The following is a 15,781-nucleotide window of genomic DNA, read 5'->3' on the forward strand; positions in this document are numbered from 1 at the left end:
TCTGCAGCAGCGACTGGGAAACTCATAAAGATAGAAGGAAATGGATAGAGTTAAGTACAGAAATGTCCTAGGGGAAACTGCAAACTGTAAAAGCATTGGGATAAATGACCTGAAATATACAGCAAAAGCCCCACTGGAGAGGCTTAAAACCAAAAGGGTTAATGTCTTATGATCGTTGGCAGTAGAGGTCAAAAGTATTATCTTCTGTGCAGGGGGATGCACACTTTCAAATATTCTCATTTATATACACCGATCAGCCACAACATTAAAAACCACCTGCCTAATATTGTGTAGGTTCCCCTTATGCCACCAAAACAGCACCAACCCGCATCTCAGAATAGCATTCTGAGATGCTATTCTTCTCACCACAATTGTATAGTGCAGTTATCTGAGTTACCATAGACTTGTCAGTTTGAACCAGTCTGGCCATTCTCTGTTGACCTCTCTCATCAACAAGGCATTTCCATCCATAGAACTGCCACTCACTGGATGTTTTTTGTTTTTGGCATCATTCTGAGTAAATACTAGAGACTGTTGTGCATGAAAAGTCCAGGAGATCAGCAGTTACAGAAATACTCAAACCAGCCCGTCTGGCACCAATAATCATCCATGTGATTATCTAATCAGCCAATCAAGTGGCAGAAGTGCAGTGCATAAAATCATGCAGATATGGGTCAGGAGCTTCAGTTAATGTTCACATCAATCATCAGAATGGGGAAAAATGTGATCTCAGTGATTTGGACTGTGTCATGATTGTTGGTGCCAGATGGGCAGGTTTGAGTATTTCTGTAACTGCTGATCTCCTGGAATTTTCATGCACAACAGTCTCATGCCATAACACAGTGAAATGCGAAACCGGGCCAAAAACTTCTTTTAGGCATTTGCAGTATATATACTTGCAAATGCCATACAAAATGTCCCACAGAGTGAAAGCTTCAACACTAAGTTGAATTTAAGCTCAAATGCATATGCTTGCTTAATATCATCACCTGTCCTATTTGTCTTATTCACTGCAGCTGCCCAACTGCTTAAAACCCTTTCTGTCACAGATTGTCCCTCTCACTCATTTCATACAGAAATAACCATGTATTATACCAGGAATATGAGTTTGCTATTAAACAGAACAATGTAGCTGGAGAATTGTTTTTTCAAGTACAGTAAATGTATTCAGGGTATTATTGTTAATGTACACAAAATTAAAAGACAATTTTACCGGCATGGCTAAAAAGGAAACAACAGGCAGTACGAGGGTCGTTCAAATCATCTAATTAAGCCATTTGCCTTGTGCGACAGTGCAGTTGTATGCTACTGAAATTAAATCATGTAATTAATTGGACCAACACAAAGTGGCTCACGCTGGCCTCTTTCAGCAGGATGTAGGTAATTAGGGGATTGCGATAAACACGGACCAAAGAGAAAGCACCCTCCAATAGCAGCATGGCAGTCACTGCGCTTATGAACCATATGTCCAAATGGCTCTCTGATTGCCTGCATTCACCAAAGCGTTCAACACAATCAAAATGCACAGCTTGAGAAAAAATAGCCTCCTCTCAAGGTATCTGGTGATTATCATGATCTCTGCAAAGGTTAAGCAATGCTGTAAAACACCACCTCGGATTTACCATTTTCAACTACACGCAAGCAGTCAGGCGTGAGAGTCAAAAGCTGGCAATGAGGACTGGGTGTGTTGAGGAAGACTACACACACATACACGCATAATGAGCGCAAGTCTTGAGGAGTCCGGAAAAGCAAAGGCGTTCACTGTGAAGCACCAGGCTGATTGCACAGGCTTGAGTGTCTCCTGCAATCACGACTCGAGACATGGCTGATCTAATTACGTCTCTGTCACTGATGATTTCTGAGAGCGCTTGAGGGTTCTCCCGTAAAGAGCAGATCCCATCCGAGGAGCTCGAGAGAAAGGTGAGAAAATGCTTTGTAATCCCGATGAATGTGAATGCCGACCACTTTCATTCGAGAGCGAGGCTGAGCCCAGTCCATTTTCTAACCTCATAGAATGAACTTCAAATGTCCTTTAGGAGTCTTCGTAATGAATTTAGCCATTTATTTGATGAAACAATGTCTTAGATTCAATAAAAGACAATGACTTTAAAATGCATATCTGGAGAAGCACTGCACATCTAAAACACTCCAAGTTCAGAATGTGGGCCAATATCTCCAATGATGATTAGAAGAATGAATGGTGAGCACACTGCTTGCTGAAACCTGCTCACTACATGTGTGAGGAACAAGCCAAAATTAAGATTACATGGTAAAGATCAAAGAGACCAGAGAATGGAAATAATGAAAGTACAGCGAGACTGAGATTAGGCATTTGGCATTTGAGCAAAAGGTGGAAAGGAAAAATAATGAGAGCAAGAGAAATTCAGCCTTGGCCAATCTAAGGGGCTGTAAACTGCTGCACAGCAACAATGAGCCTTAAATCATTGTGCTGAAGTGCACCAGATGCACTTCAAAGCCTTAAAGTAGCTGTAAATCACACCAGGAAGATGGTCAGGCCACTATGTAATTTCCTCTGTGTATAAGTTCTGCTCAGAGTCCATACATAACTATTGGAGACATTTGATTTACAGTACATTAGGGGTGGGATATGTAGTAATATTTTTCAGGTTTTCTATGATATTCAATATATAACTCTATGGGGCAGATTCACAAAGAATGAATTGCGGCCACTAAAAGTGCCGTATTTTTGCACGTTATACCTGCACTCGTTTAGCGCCCGGTTCACTAAAGGAATTATGCAGATCAGGCAACGGCGCAAACTCGGCCACAAAATTGCTGCTGAATGCAATTCGCACACACAATTCTGAACTTACGGTGCGATTCTGAGTGCAATATAGCCAACGATGCCACAGACCACCGTATCTGACCCACCCTGCCTGGACTGAACATCATCACTTTGATCCAGACACCTGGATCATCTCTTAAACATCATGCATCTGGATATATGCCAGGTTATAACGCTCTTAAACATCATTTGATGAGTATTTGATTAATTACAGCTGAAATGATCGGTTGACAAACATCTCTTTTAAATAAAAATTTTTTACCATGTACTTTCATTTGGTGGTAATCAGGCGATGAAAATTGTGCATCTTTAATGAGCATAATTTACATAGAATGGAGGTGTGTTTGTGCTGAAAGGAATGACAATTACTTCATTTAAATAGTGAAGATGCAGCGCTAAAAATGATTGCTGGTGGTTAATGAATAAAACAAAGGAAATTGCGCTGAAATACCACATGCAAGAAGTAAAATAGACTAAAAGCATCTGCTGGTACTAAAAATAATCAAGACACTAGGGTTGCAGTGGTATACCGGTTTCACGGTATACCACGGTATGAAAATTGACAAATTGCCAAACAGCACTGAGGAGGAAAAGAGCAATACTGTGTTATGCGCAAATGGTTTTTTATTTTTTATTTTCAGCGTTAAATTTTTTTTTCACGATTCTACATGAGTAAAAGTAACTGTTATATTTTGACAAAATGTAATAGTTTCATATGAAATAATCTAAAGGTAGAATCTATTAGACCTCATTTTATATCAACAGTGGCATTTGTAGTTAAAGTTTCAAGATGTGTTTCAGCTAGTATTTATTTTTTCATAAATACTATAATTTGTTATTATTATTACTATTATTTAAGACTAGCTACACTGACCTAACCATGGTAATGAGGAGCCTTTCCTCCTGTGTAATATGTATGTTCTGTTTGAATTATGTTCGAAATTAAGAAACAAACTGGATAATAATGGGCTCTTAGAAGTAAACATGCTCTTCAATTTTTAAAAGGTGGGAGAGAAAAGTTCCTGTCACTTTTGTTGTTGACATCAACAACAAAAATAATGTCACTTGATGCATGCCCTTATACTTGAAAACCATGAACAGAACTATGCAACATAAAAGGAAATGCGACCCAGGATACATTAAATACAGGTTTGTTTTTACTATGGTGGGTCGCCACTTGACTTCCAATGTAAAATCTGGTCCTGAAACAATACCAGTTGAGAACTACTGAGTTAAAGGTACAGACAGGAGCAGTCTGGCTGTGCTGTCACACACCTACAGTATATGTTAATTGTTAATAATCATAGGACATTACTTTAAAAGCTTTTTTTTTTTTGCTTAAAAAAAAAAAAAAAAAAAAAAAAATCCTTCTGTTTTCACTCCTTTAAGGGTCATTGTAACTGATAATAGTAATTGTGTAATACCGTATACTGTGAAACCGTGATCTTTTCTGAGACGGTTATCGTACCGTGAAAATCTCATACCATTGCAACCCTACAAGGCACTATTTTTCACAAAATGGGCATAATTATATTTAATCATTTTATTTATATGCACCATTATAACAATGCATGGTAGCAAAATGTATGTATATTTTTTTTCCAAAAACAAACAAATAGTTGAGTTAGAGTTTTGAATTGATTTATTGAACGGTTTGAACTGAATCATACTTATCAACTCCCACACAGTCTTTAAGAAACTTAATGGCCAAATAAATAGCACATTATTAGTAGTAGTAATATTCAATGTTGCTTAATTTTATGTTACAAGAAAAATTGTTGCAAATATATTGCGAATATACATTAAAACGAACAAATTTTGTTAACTCTACATATGTCTACATTTTCTATTTTGATTTTAATCTACTAGACCCTCAAAAATGAGAGGTCAAACTACATGTGTAAGAATTGTAAAGATCAATACAAGTTAATGTAATGAGCGATAGCGAGACAAACAGACCCAAGAACAGAGGAACAGTTCAAAGGATTTATTCACAAAATAAAAAAACGGTCACTGAGCTGAAGAATGTCGAGAATTCCAGCACAGGCTGCAGCAGCGGGAGGCGATCTCAGAGAAGCTTGCGTGCCGTGGCCGCTCAAGGGGCAATCCATGAAGAGTGTGTTCATAGAATGAGTGTGTGCATTGTGGAATTCAGGTATAGATTCATAGAATCCTCCGTTGAAGCTTATTGAGGTGCAGAACAACACCCAGCTGAAATGGGCAATCTTACTCCCGAGACGTGGACAGAGATGAGGTATCCTCCATGGAAAACCAGCTGACATGCAGCAAAATTGGAAGGCAACCACACACCCGACACGCGGGCAACCAACAGATACACGAGACAAGATCAACTAGGCAGAGAGTGTGAGGTTAGTTACTTCACATCAAACAACAATCTAGATACTGAGAACACAAAGGGCTTAAGAAGGGAGTGAATTAGAGGAGAACAGGTGTTGCTCGGCATGCTAATCAGTGGCATGATCAGTGAAACGGCACTCATGCATGCTGGCCGTGCCTGCGAGACATGAGGGAGAGAAAATGACAAAACATACAAAACAAACCAGCAAACTCACCAGAGCCGTGACAGTTAAGCTCAATCGAAAGTATTTGTGGCATAATGTTGATTACCACCAAAAAATTACTTTGACTTGCCCGTCCTTTTCTTAAAAAAAGTAAAAATTGAGGTTACAGTGAAACACTTACAATGGATATGAATGGGGCCAATTTTTGGAGGGTTTAAAAGGCAGAAATGTGAAGCTTATAGTTTTATAAAATAACTTATATTAATTCTTCTGTTTAAACTCATGTATTATTTGAGCTGTAAGGTTGTTTATATCGTCATTTTACAGTTGTTTTAGGGTTTGTTGACATTATATTATCATGGCAACGAAGTTGTAAAATTGGCTATAACTTTACACAGAAAAGGTTAGTAAGTGATTTTATTACACTAAAATCATGTTAACACGTGTATTTTTAATGTCTTGTGGCTTTACTTTTGAAACAGTGAGTATTTTAAAGATTACGAATTGGCCCCATTTACTTCCATTGTAAGTGCCTCACTGTAACCCAGATTTTTGCAGGTCAAAATTTATTTTTCTAGTAATCAATATTATGCCACAAATGCTGTCAACTGAACTTAACTTTTTGAACCTGGTATATTCCTTTAAGAAAGGCTTTAGTATTAGCTTTCAATATTTAATTTGATGTCCATTTATTATTTATTGAGGTGCCCCGAAAGCAAAGCCGTAAAACAGAATGCTGCTGCAATTCCCCTTATGCGAGGGCATGAATCACATGTCTGACGCCAATATTATCATCGCTGTGTGTGCTCGCTGTGTGCTCGTCTATCTGTGAAATTGTGTAATCCTTAGAGATATTGCCAGGAATAATTTTATTATCTCTCTAAATAGCAAAATGAGCTTAAACCAGTTCTTGCAAAAGTCCCAATCCCCAATATTGTCAAATGTTGCCTAAAAATAACTGTGCTAAACTTTTGTAAATATGACCGAGATATATGTTTTTGTATTTTTATTTTTAGCTTGCCTCTGAAGTCTTCAGTTATTTAAAAAAGGAATGTGCAAAAGCCCTAGTTCAGGTTTGTGACAGAGATAAAAAATGATTCCAATCCTAAAACTAGAGATTCTTGCGGAAGCATCTCCATTTTGTGAGGACAGACTGGGTTATTTCAGGAAGAGCACAGGGATGTTCTCTGTCTGGGCTTGCGCATTCAAGACTTGGGGACTCGGGGCTCCAAGAGCACTTCTCATCGCTGTTGTTGCTGGTATTCAACGTGCTACAAATAACACTCTATTCTTAGATGGATATCAGTGAGGTTATCACCTGTCAACAGCACTCTAACGGCATGAAGAGCTAATGAGTGTACTGCTGTTATAAATTCTGGAAGTTTGAAGAGAACATTTGAATAAGACTAGGCAAAAATAGAGTACAGATATTAAATTAACTTTCAGGATTCAAAGACAGAGGAGAAATATTCTGGACATTTAAGATGTTCCATTGTGAGAAGAAAAGACTGTCTGGCATGTCTGGGATACAATAATGCACACCATCAAAGTTGTCGCACATGGTTGCACAAAGAACATAATTAAAAATTAAGAGGCCCTTGATTTTTTTCATGCAGTGATGTTGAAGCTTAAGTAGAAATATGGGATTTTGTCAGTGAAAGTTGGAGTAGCCAAATGTTGAGTCTTTGTGGATACCAATACACCATACACAAAGCTATCAGAAATCATCAAGTTCAATTAGGTTTCATAAAACTGTTACATTTTTATTTATTTATCTAGGATTCACAAAACAGCTTGCCAAGTTTACTACACAGATGAATGTTCTGCTTTAAAAAATACACAGATTAGTTATTACTTTTTTTTATTGATTAATCTAGTAAACAAAGAAATGCAAAACATATACAAACAGAATCATTATTTAACCCTCACTATTGCCCCAATACCTCACACATAAAACTCTGAATCTTCAACCAAAATTCTTGGATCTTAACACATCCACAAAAGATCACCAGCAGGTGGGTGTGTCTTTAAGACCAAGACTATACAATCTAGAGGGGTTCTAATAGGCTCTATGTAAAATCTTGAATTGCATAAGGTGAACCCTTGCTTCTCCAGATGCAGACTTGATGTTATTTAGAATCCTAGCCCACACTTCCTCCTCCAATACCAAGTTTAAATCTTTCTCCCACAATCTCTTAAGGGAAGTTGAAGCTCCATAAAAAATACACAGATTAATATAAATTTTGGCTTGAGATTTATTCAAACTCTTCCAAGAAACTGTGTAGATCTAAAGTCAGAAATTTAGATAATTGATATTTAAACATTTAGCTTTGACTAGCAAAATGACATATCATCAATATTCATCAACTGCAACAAAAACTCCATCCCCCAAGTCTGAATGTGAATGCTTCCCTAATCTATTGAATGCCAAAAGCAGTATGTCAATTGCAACCTAGTCTCATAGAATGAACGTTACTACAACTACATTTTTGCAAACCGAGTTTTACGCGCCACTTTCTATGCCGATTCTAATATGGCAGCCCCCATGTGGGAACCCTCTCCATATAGAATAAAACAGCTTTTATAAGGTTACTGATATGACTGGAGTCTTCACTTTAATGTGAGTGGTCATGACTTCCTATGTACTTTGCAAAATTGCAATTCATGTCTTTAGGAGTTATTTTTTTTTTTTTTTAATGAGGAAAAAATTACAAAGTGCACCTTTAAATTGTAATTTTTTTTTTTTTTTAAAACCATAGTAGATTATTTTCACTTTCTGTCTCTAGACAGTTTGAATTTACCTGGGTGGAAAGCTGGTCTCATAGCAAAGTTAAGGGGTGCTTTGTAGCAACAGCCCTGGAATGGTTTTTGCACGGTTGAGCTAGTTTTAGTGCAGATGTAAGAGGAGGAATCCAGGCACCAGGAGAATGATTTCACCCCTCACAGATCGCAGCATGGCTGTCTCCCTTTAGCGAGGGCTATTTCTCCTCAGTATCACATTTAGTAAAACATACACCACAGGTCTGAACTTGGAAAGGAAGCGATAAGAAATGGGAGTAACTTTAACCCTGCTGGTGCATTTACTGAGCATTACAGAGTCTGTTATTAATCTAGTACATAATGCCTTTCTGGAAGGTGTGGGAACAAACCAATGAGACAAAGCTGTGCTTTTAGACCTAGCAAACATTTTGGTTCCAACTTTTATAGGGATAGTTCACCTAAAATAAAATTTATGTCATTAATTACTCACCCTCATGTTGTTCCAAACTCATACACTGCAGAAATCATTTTCTTACTCAGAATTTTTGTCTTGTTCTCGAGTAAAAAATATCTAAACATCTTTAAGACAATATAAGTTTACTTGTGAAGCAAAATTTTATTAGATTATAAGTCTTGTTTCAGGGAAATCTAAGAATATGTAGTGAAGTCTTAAACAAGAAAAAATACTTGTTTTACCTTTAAACTAAATTGTAACACTTTAGAATAAGGTTATATTTGTTAACATTAGTAAATCCATTATGCATCATCAGGGTCCGAAATTAACACCCGTCAAGCGCCAAATGCACGTACATTTCCTATTTGGCCGGTGAATTTCACAGTGTCACACACCATTCTGGCGGGTGCTTGTAAAATAATGTAACTCTGTAGGCATACAACCAGTAATGTTGCAGGTGTTTACATAGAACGGCTCCTGTTAACTAGTACCACTGCTCATCGATAGTCTCAGTTAGCTGTAAATCTAGAAGCAAGATAATGTCAGCGTTCATGCCATCGGGGTGAAGGGAAGGCCATTTTCGGATTACCAGTGGATGAGCGAGTACGTTTTAATAACCCACCACCACACATACAAATTCTCTGGTAATGATTGCATTATACTACAGAAACCGAATGATTTTCATGACGTTTGGTTTTGCATTCTTCCGGCGATGGGGACAGAAAACTGGAATAAAATACTCAGTGTTTCCTGTACTATCATTAAGCGCAGCAGCAACCGCAGCAACCCTCACTGCTTCTTTAGCACGAGACATAAAGCTCTACCAGAGTAGACCGATGCCCAATCAAATGACTCCTTTGAGGCAGTTCTTTTGCTCTACAGCACGAGACACAACATGCGACAGTGTAGTCTGATTTAGTGAATCAACAACTACAGCACTACCAGTGTTGTCCAATTCCTAAATGAACGAATCTGAGTCGGCTCTTTTTAGTGAATCAAATAATCAGTTGGAGCTGACTGAATTAACTCACTCCAAATAAACCAAGAACTGTTACTTTGTTATATGTACTTAAGGCTCAGGAGGCTTATAAGTGTTACTTACTGGTTGTTCATATGACAACATGTAGTTTAAAATACAAATTTAGTTTTGTTGTAATAAGGAAATAATCTGAAAAATAAATCTATATGGACTATCTGGCGATTAAATATTTCATAAATAATAAAATAAAACAATACAATTCTTTAAAAAAGCAGTTTAATTTTAAAGATGCTTACAGTATTGTTTATTTGTCTCTCATGTCTGTAAAATCCACTTGTAAAATGCAATTAAAAAATAAATAAATTGGCCTTTAAGAAATCTGACTGGCTGGTAATTTTTTCATCTACTAGCCATCTTGGCTGGTGGGCTAAAAAGAAAATTTCAGACCCTGGGTATCATGATCTAACAAAGAACATTATTTTATTACAGAATTTATTCATCTTGGTAAATGTTAATTTATGAAAATACGATTGTGCATTGTTAGTCCATAGAATAATTTATTAGACTTCTGAATTATACTTTTGTGTCCTTTTGAAGCTTGAAGAGGTGGTCACCATAAACTGCCATTTTATGACATCACTGAGAATTATTATTATTTATTTTTTTTCAGAATTTCTCCCCTTTGTGTTAAGAAAAAGAAAGTCAAATAGGTTTGTAACAACACAGGGGTGAGTAAACAATGGCTGAATTTTTATTGAAAAAACAAAAACAAAAAAACTAAAAAAAAATTCTAATCCTTTAAGTTCACAATACCCATGGGCTGTCCAACCACAACTTCAACAGCTGACCACTCACAGAGAGCCAATAGCTCAGTGGCTTAAGGTTTGTTTGATCCAAACCACAGTCCACTAGTTTATTGTTTAACTGCTCTGCCCGACACATTGATTGTACTGCAGTTGGTCTATTCTAAGAACCGTTGCTGCATTGACACATGCACTTGATGTGATGGCTTCACATAAAGCCGACTCCTTCAAGGAGGGACAAATTGTGAAGAACTCTTGTTTTCAATAACACTAGCGGTACAGAGAACGAGGAGGTCACAGTTAAATGCCCTCTCATTACTGCCCCACATTTTGGCTATTGAAGGCAAACAATGGAAACACTCCCAAATCACTGTTTTCAGCCAGTGATCAATTATTCCTATTCGCTTTCCCTACACTTTTGGCTCGGAGACAGTAATGGATTGTGGCTTTCACTGAAGCAAACTGCTGTTGATGGGGTCCAATCTATAGTGTACACACCAGTGATCCACAAAGGATAGCCCCTTTTCACCGATGTGGGGCTGCATCCATCATGGCTTTCTCAAGTGGCTGTGCATTAGGAGATGCCCTTGTTTAGATCAAGGTGTGCCCTTCAGCCACAGGGAAAATGAGTGTTTGATCTGAAAATGAAGCAGAGAGGCTGCATCTTTGCCGTATATGGTGGTGATCTGGGAAACCCCACATCGGCAAGCAGAAGCAGGCATGAGTGAACAAACAGAACCTGCTGCTTGTTAAACATCATGCCTCCATCAGGGAGGGAGGGATGTAGCCCGCATTTCAATGAGATGATGACAAAAACAAGATGGAGATTGAGAAAGTGATATTAGATGTCTGCTGTGGACAGATTGTCAAATAAAATGGTGAAAATGCATCAGGCCACAGAATCCATGGATGAATGGGTCAGTAGCAGGGCAGGCGGCCTGTAGGTATAGTCAGGGGTGACGGCTGAGTGATTAAAGTTCGAGGGGTAGGAGTTCAAGAATCCTGACAAGTGTGGAAAAAGTCATAGCTGGGTTAGTGTGGACTTGAAGCCAAACACAGCTCAGAACAAAAGCAAACAGAAGCAGAAAATAATGTTAAAGACATGCATGATCAATGCTTTTAAACTCAAGAATAATGTATACTGAAATGTCTAAAGCAATGATATTGAAGCTGGAGTGTGTAGTTTTTAATTTTAATGTTAAAATACTTCTTATCCCAGTTTAAATGGATAGTTCACCCACAAATTAAAATTCTGTCATCATTTACTCACCCTAAGATGTTAAGCAGAATAATAGGGACTGACAGGCTCTGTCACCATTCACTGTCATTGGATCTTTTTTACATTCAATCAAAGTGAATAGTGACTAAGGCTATCATCTTGCCTAACATCTCCATTTGTGTCCCACGAAGAAAGAAATACAGATTTGGAACTAAATGAGGCTGAGTAAATATGACAGAATTACTTTTTTTGGGGTGAACTATTCCTTTAATATGGAAAGACAAATGTAAGTGAGCCATTTGTATGATGATCTGCTGAAAAGTTGGGAGGTTCATGAAACCTGTTTGAAAACAATCATTATTTTTGCAATTCCAATCGGTGACGCTAGTGGTGCAGAAAATACACATTTCATTTTTAAAGAATAAAGGTGGAAAATGAAGTATGATTTTATGGCTATTTAAAAAAGTATTATAAAATAAACCTAAACACATAAACCAGAATTGTAGACACAGCCCTGTGCAAGATAAACAAAAGCGTGTGAGAGCTTTTGTCTAGTGTCTCAAGTGTTTTGCCAAAGGCTCTTCAAATGGCATTAGATGCACAAATGATGAGTGTCTCGTGGAAATGTCACTGCCATGAGACGGAGGCAAGGCTCTTGGTGCCGTAATAGATCACTAAAGATCACTGAGATCAAATTTTTTCTCCATTCTGATGGTTGATGTGAACATTAACTGAAGCTCCTGACCCATCTGCATGATTTTATACATTACACTGTTGCCTCATGATTGGCTGATTAGATAACTGCATGAATAAGTAGATGTACAGGTGTACCTAATAAAGTTGCCGGTGAGTGTAAGTGCCTCACTGTAACCTTGTTTTTTGCTTTCTTTTAAAGAAAAGGAGGGGCAAGTCAAAATAGATTTTTGTGGTAATCAATATTAGGCCACAAATGTTGTCAATTGTGCTTAACTTGTATTGAACTTGGAATATTCCTTTAGCTAAAACAATTATGCAGATCAGTTAACGGTGCAAACATGGCCAAAAATTTGTGCTGGATGAAACGCAATACCGATCTTGAGGGTAGGTTCTGACTGCTTGGTGTTGGAGGATGCAGCAGACTAAGGCCAAATTATACTTTTTCTAGAAAGAAAAAAAAAAGAAGAAAGAAACAAAACCTGGGCTCCTGATGATGAAATTTGCAGTACTAAAAGTGTATCATAAAGCAATCATAGTGTGCATGCGCTGAGCGTGTCCGTGTGGGCTCATGGTTAAAAGAGTATACTTTGAAAGGCTGATTTCTTGACCATGTACAAAGTATACCCTTGCCTTAACGCAATGGAATACTGTATGAACTATAAAGCATCGCTACACCACTGTGATCCTGGCATCTGAATCTGCTCTGGAAATGGACTTTATAACTTCAACAAACCTCACTGTAAAATAAAATTCTGTTTACCGCATAATTTACATGAGTGGTAAAAATATGACGACTGTTTTATGAATAAAGCTCAATCTATAAGCCTGATTTACATGTTTGCAGGAGACATAATTTGGTACTGAAAAAGAATGGCATTGATGTAATTTAAGTACTTACAACACATTGCTATTCCAGTGCATTAAGTGCCTGTTTAAACAGGATTGCGGGTGGTTAACAAATAAAACACAGGATACTGCACTGAATTATCTCACACAAATCATTGCACACCATTGACTGCACTAGAAGAGTATCACAAAGCAGTCCGTACGCATCCATATTGGTTCACGGTCAAAAGAGTATAATAGAGCAGCAGGCGGAAGTATATCCTAGCCTTTAGTGAATTTTTCTCTGAGATTATAGCAATGCAGGTCTGAAATTGAAACTAACAGGTATGATTTCTGTGAAAAAAATAAAAGGAAAGGACCTGAATCACATCCCTGTTAAATAAAAGGACAGAAAACGTTGCTGAGTCATACAGTCATAAAACTGACCTGTCAGTTTTGTAAGCAAGTGTAACTTTATCAGCTTTTATTGAGGCAGGGTTGGACACACTGACAGCCGCATTCAGAACAGACAGTTGTGAAACTCCCGTAATGGCTGTGGAGATACCTACAAGAGCAGTGATGTAATTCAAGACGTGTCTGCTTAACCTCAGCTCCGTCGGAATTGTGAGCCCTGTTCCTGCGCGATAAGAACACTGCAAATGCATTGCATATTTTGCAGCAGACAGACAGGAGAGCAGGTGAGATTAATGTCGAGGGGGAAGCAGTGAATCGGACTGACAATACCAGTTGTAATAAAAAACTGACAAAGGGCCATGATTCTGCTAACAGTTGCCTTGATGATCCCATTATGGTGCAGGATCACATTCCTCTGCTGAACTACTTGTCATTGGGGATGAAGGACTGATCACTGTAACCCTCTCTGTTTAAAAGGATCATTTAGCACTGTCCTCCCAGACTGTTCAGATGGAGAGCTTGGCTATAACTTTGCATTGTGTGGGAGGTGATTGTGGCTATCCAATGTCCCCCGCTCTCTTTCTCTCCCTGTTACACTAAATTACTGTGTCCAGCAGCCATTCATTTAAAAAAAAACAACACAACAACATGACTGCTTAATTGATGAGCTACTACAACAAAAGCCATGTTGTTGGTTTTACCCATCTTCATTATAGTCGACGCATTCTGGCAAGGCATTTCTTTATCTGTTTAGGCAATACAAAAGTTCAACCTATTGGTAGGTTCACTTTCATAAAATCCATTAGAGTGATAAGAAAAAGGCAGACAAAAGTGGCCTGTTCACACCAAGTCCCAGATTTTTTTCAGCATAAAAATGTGCATTAAATCCTTGAGATTAAATCCAAAGTATTGTTTAGTGATAATCTGTTATTATTGTTTTTTTCCCCCCAGCAGCTAAGTGGATGTTGAACAATTAATTTGGGTATCTGATATTATGTCAGAGTGAACTATTTAGTGAATATTTAATATTTAGTTGATATTTAGAGTTATTTAGTTGGATTGGACTTGGTGTGAACATGCCTTTAATCACACTGAAGGTAACAATCATCAGTTCTTTACTTCAAGTAAGTTTTGTAAATGGAATTTTGGAAACATTCAATGGTCAGAGAAAATCAAATGTCTAAAACAATCACAGGCTCTGTTTCCCCATTTGCTCCAGTCAACTAGATCGGCACAGACTTCTTAGAGTGCATGCAGATGTGACAACTGGCAACACTAAGCTCTGTTAAGCTGCTGTGTTCTACACAATGTTGAGTTGAGGAACAGTAAAGCAAGTGTCTGAAAAACAAACGAAAAAAAAAAAAAACGAGTGCGGTGTGATAATTGTGTGTTTGCAATCAGATATTAATGGCTAAATATTACTGTACATTCCGCTTCATATTCTTATTTGAACTGAAATAAACTGAATTGAAAATAACTGAAATCTTCTGTCAACAAATTTTGGTGGGAAAAGAACACAACAAAAATAAATAAACAAAGACTTTAACCTAATATAGATGATGCATGACCTATGATACATGTTGCTTCATAACGGTTGTCCAAGAAACATAAAAAGATGCTATAATAATAATAATAATAATAATAATAATAATAATAAATATATATATATATATATATATATATATATATATATATATATATATATATATACAATATATATACACACACCATGGTACACTTAGCTAGCAAGAAACTACAAATAAATGGCAAAAGCATGTGACACAGGCAAGCTCTTTGAGCTTTATTTTAGCATTATTGCTATAATATGACAAGCTCACTGGCCCCTCAACATATGCCAGAGCTTAGCAGGAAGACAGGTCGTCAATGCTCCACACAGTATTTGATTGACAGAAGTGTCAGTAAAGATCCCTGGAAAGGAGCAGTAATTCAATAGCATGAGCTTATCATGAAAAGGTGCACATCTTGTCTACACTTTCTTCCAACAAAACGCATCTTTTCTCTAGATCTGCAGTAAGCGCCACTCTCCATGTGATCAATAAAGAAAGAGATCAAAGCATATGCATGACGTTCTAAGTGAAACTCTGTTCAGCGCATGCCTGGAAACATCAATGTGCCACATTAACATCCAGCTTTCCAATGTAATAATACTCCATAATCAAATCAAAGCTTTTTAAACCCAGGAACTATTAGTGAGTAGCCCTGTCAATACTGAGGAAAAGTTTGTGTGGAAAGACATGGGAAGAGCTATTCAGGTTGTAGTCCTAAAACCTGGAAGACAATCA

At 37.5% G+C, this 15,781-nt stretch overlaps 1 protein-coding gene across 9 annotated transcripts in view; it reads right to left on the bottom strand.

Moving 5' to 3' along the window:
* Positions 1 to 15,781, bottom strand: part of LOC127428483 (neurexin-2-like) — a 574,215-nt gene that overhangs the window by 173,949 nt on the left and 384,485 nt on the right. The gene's annotated exons all lie outside the window — the stretch shown is intronic.

Source organism: Myxocyprinus asiaticus, chromosome 38 (assembly GCF_019703515.2).
Source record: "Myxocyprinus asiaticus isolate MX2 ecotype Aquarium Trade chromosome 38, UBuf_Myxa_2, whole genome shotgun sequence".
In the NCBI taxonomy this organism is placed as follows: domain Eukaryota; kingdom Metazoa; phylum Chordata; class Actinopteri; order Cypriniformes; family Catostomidae; genus Myxocyprinus; species Myxocyprinus asiaticus.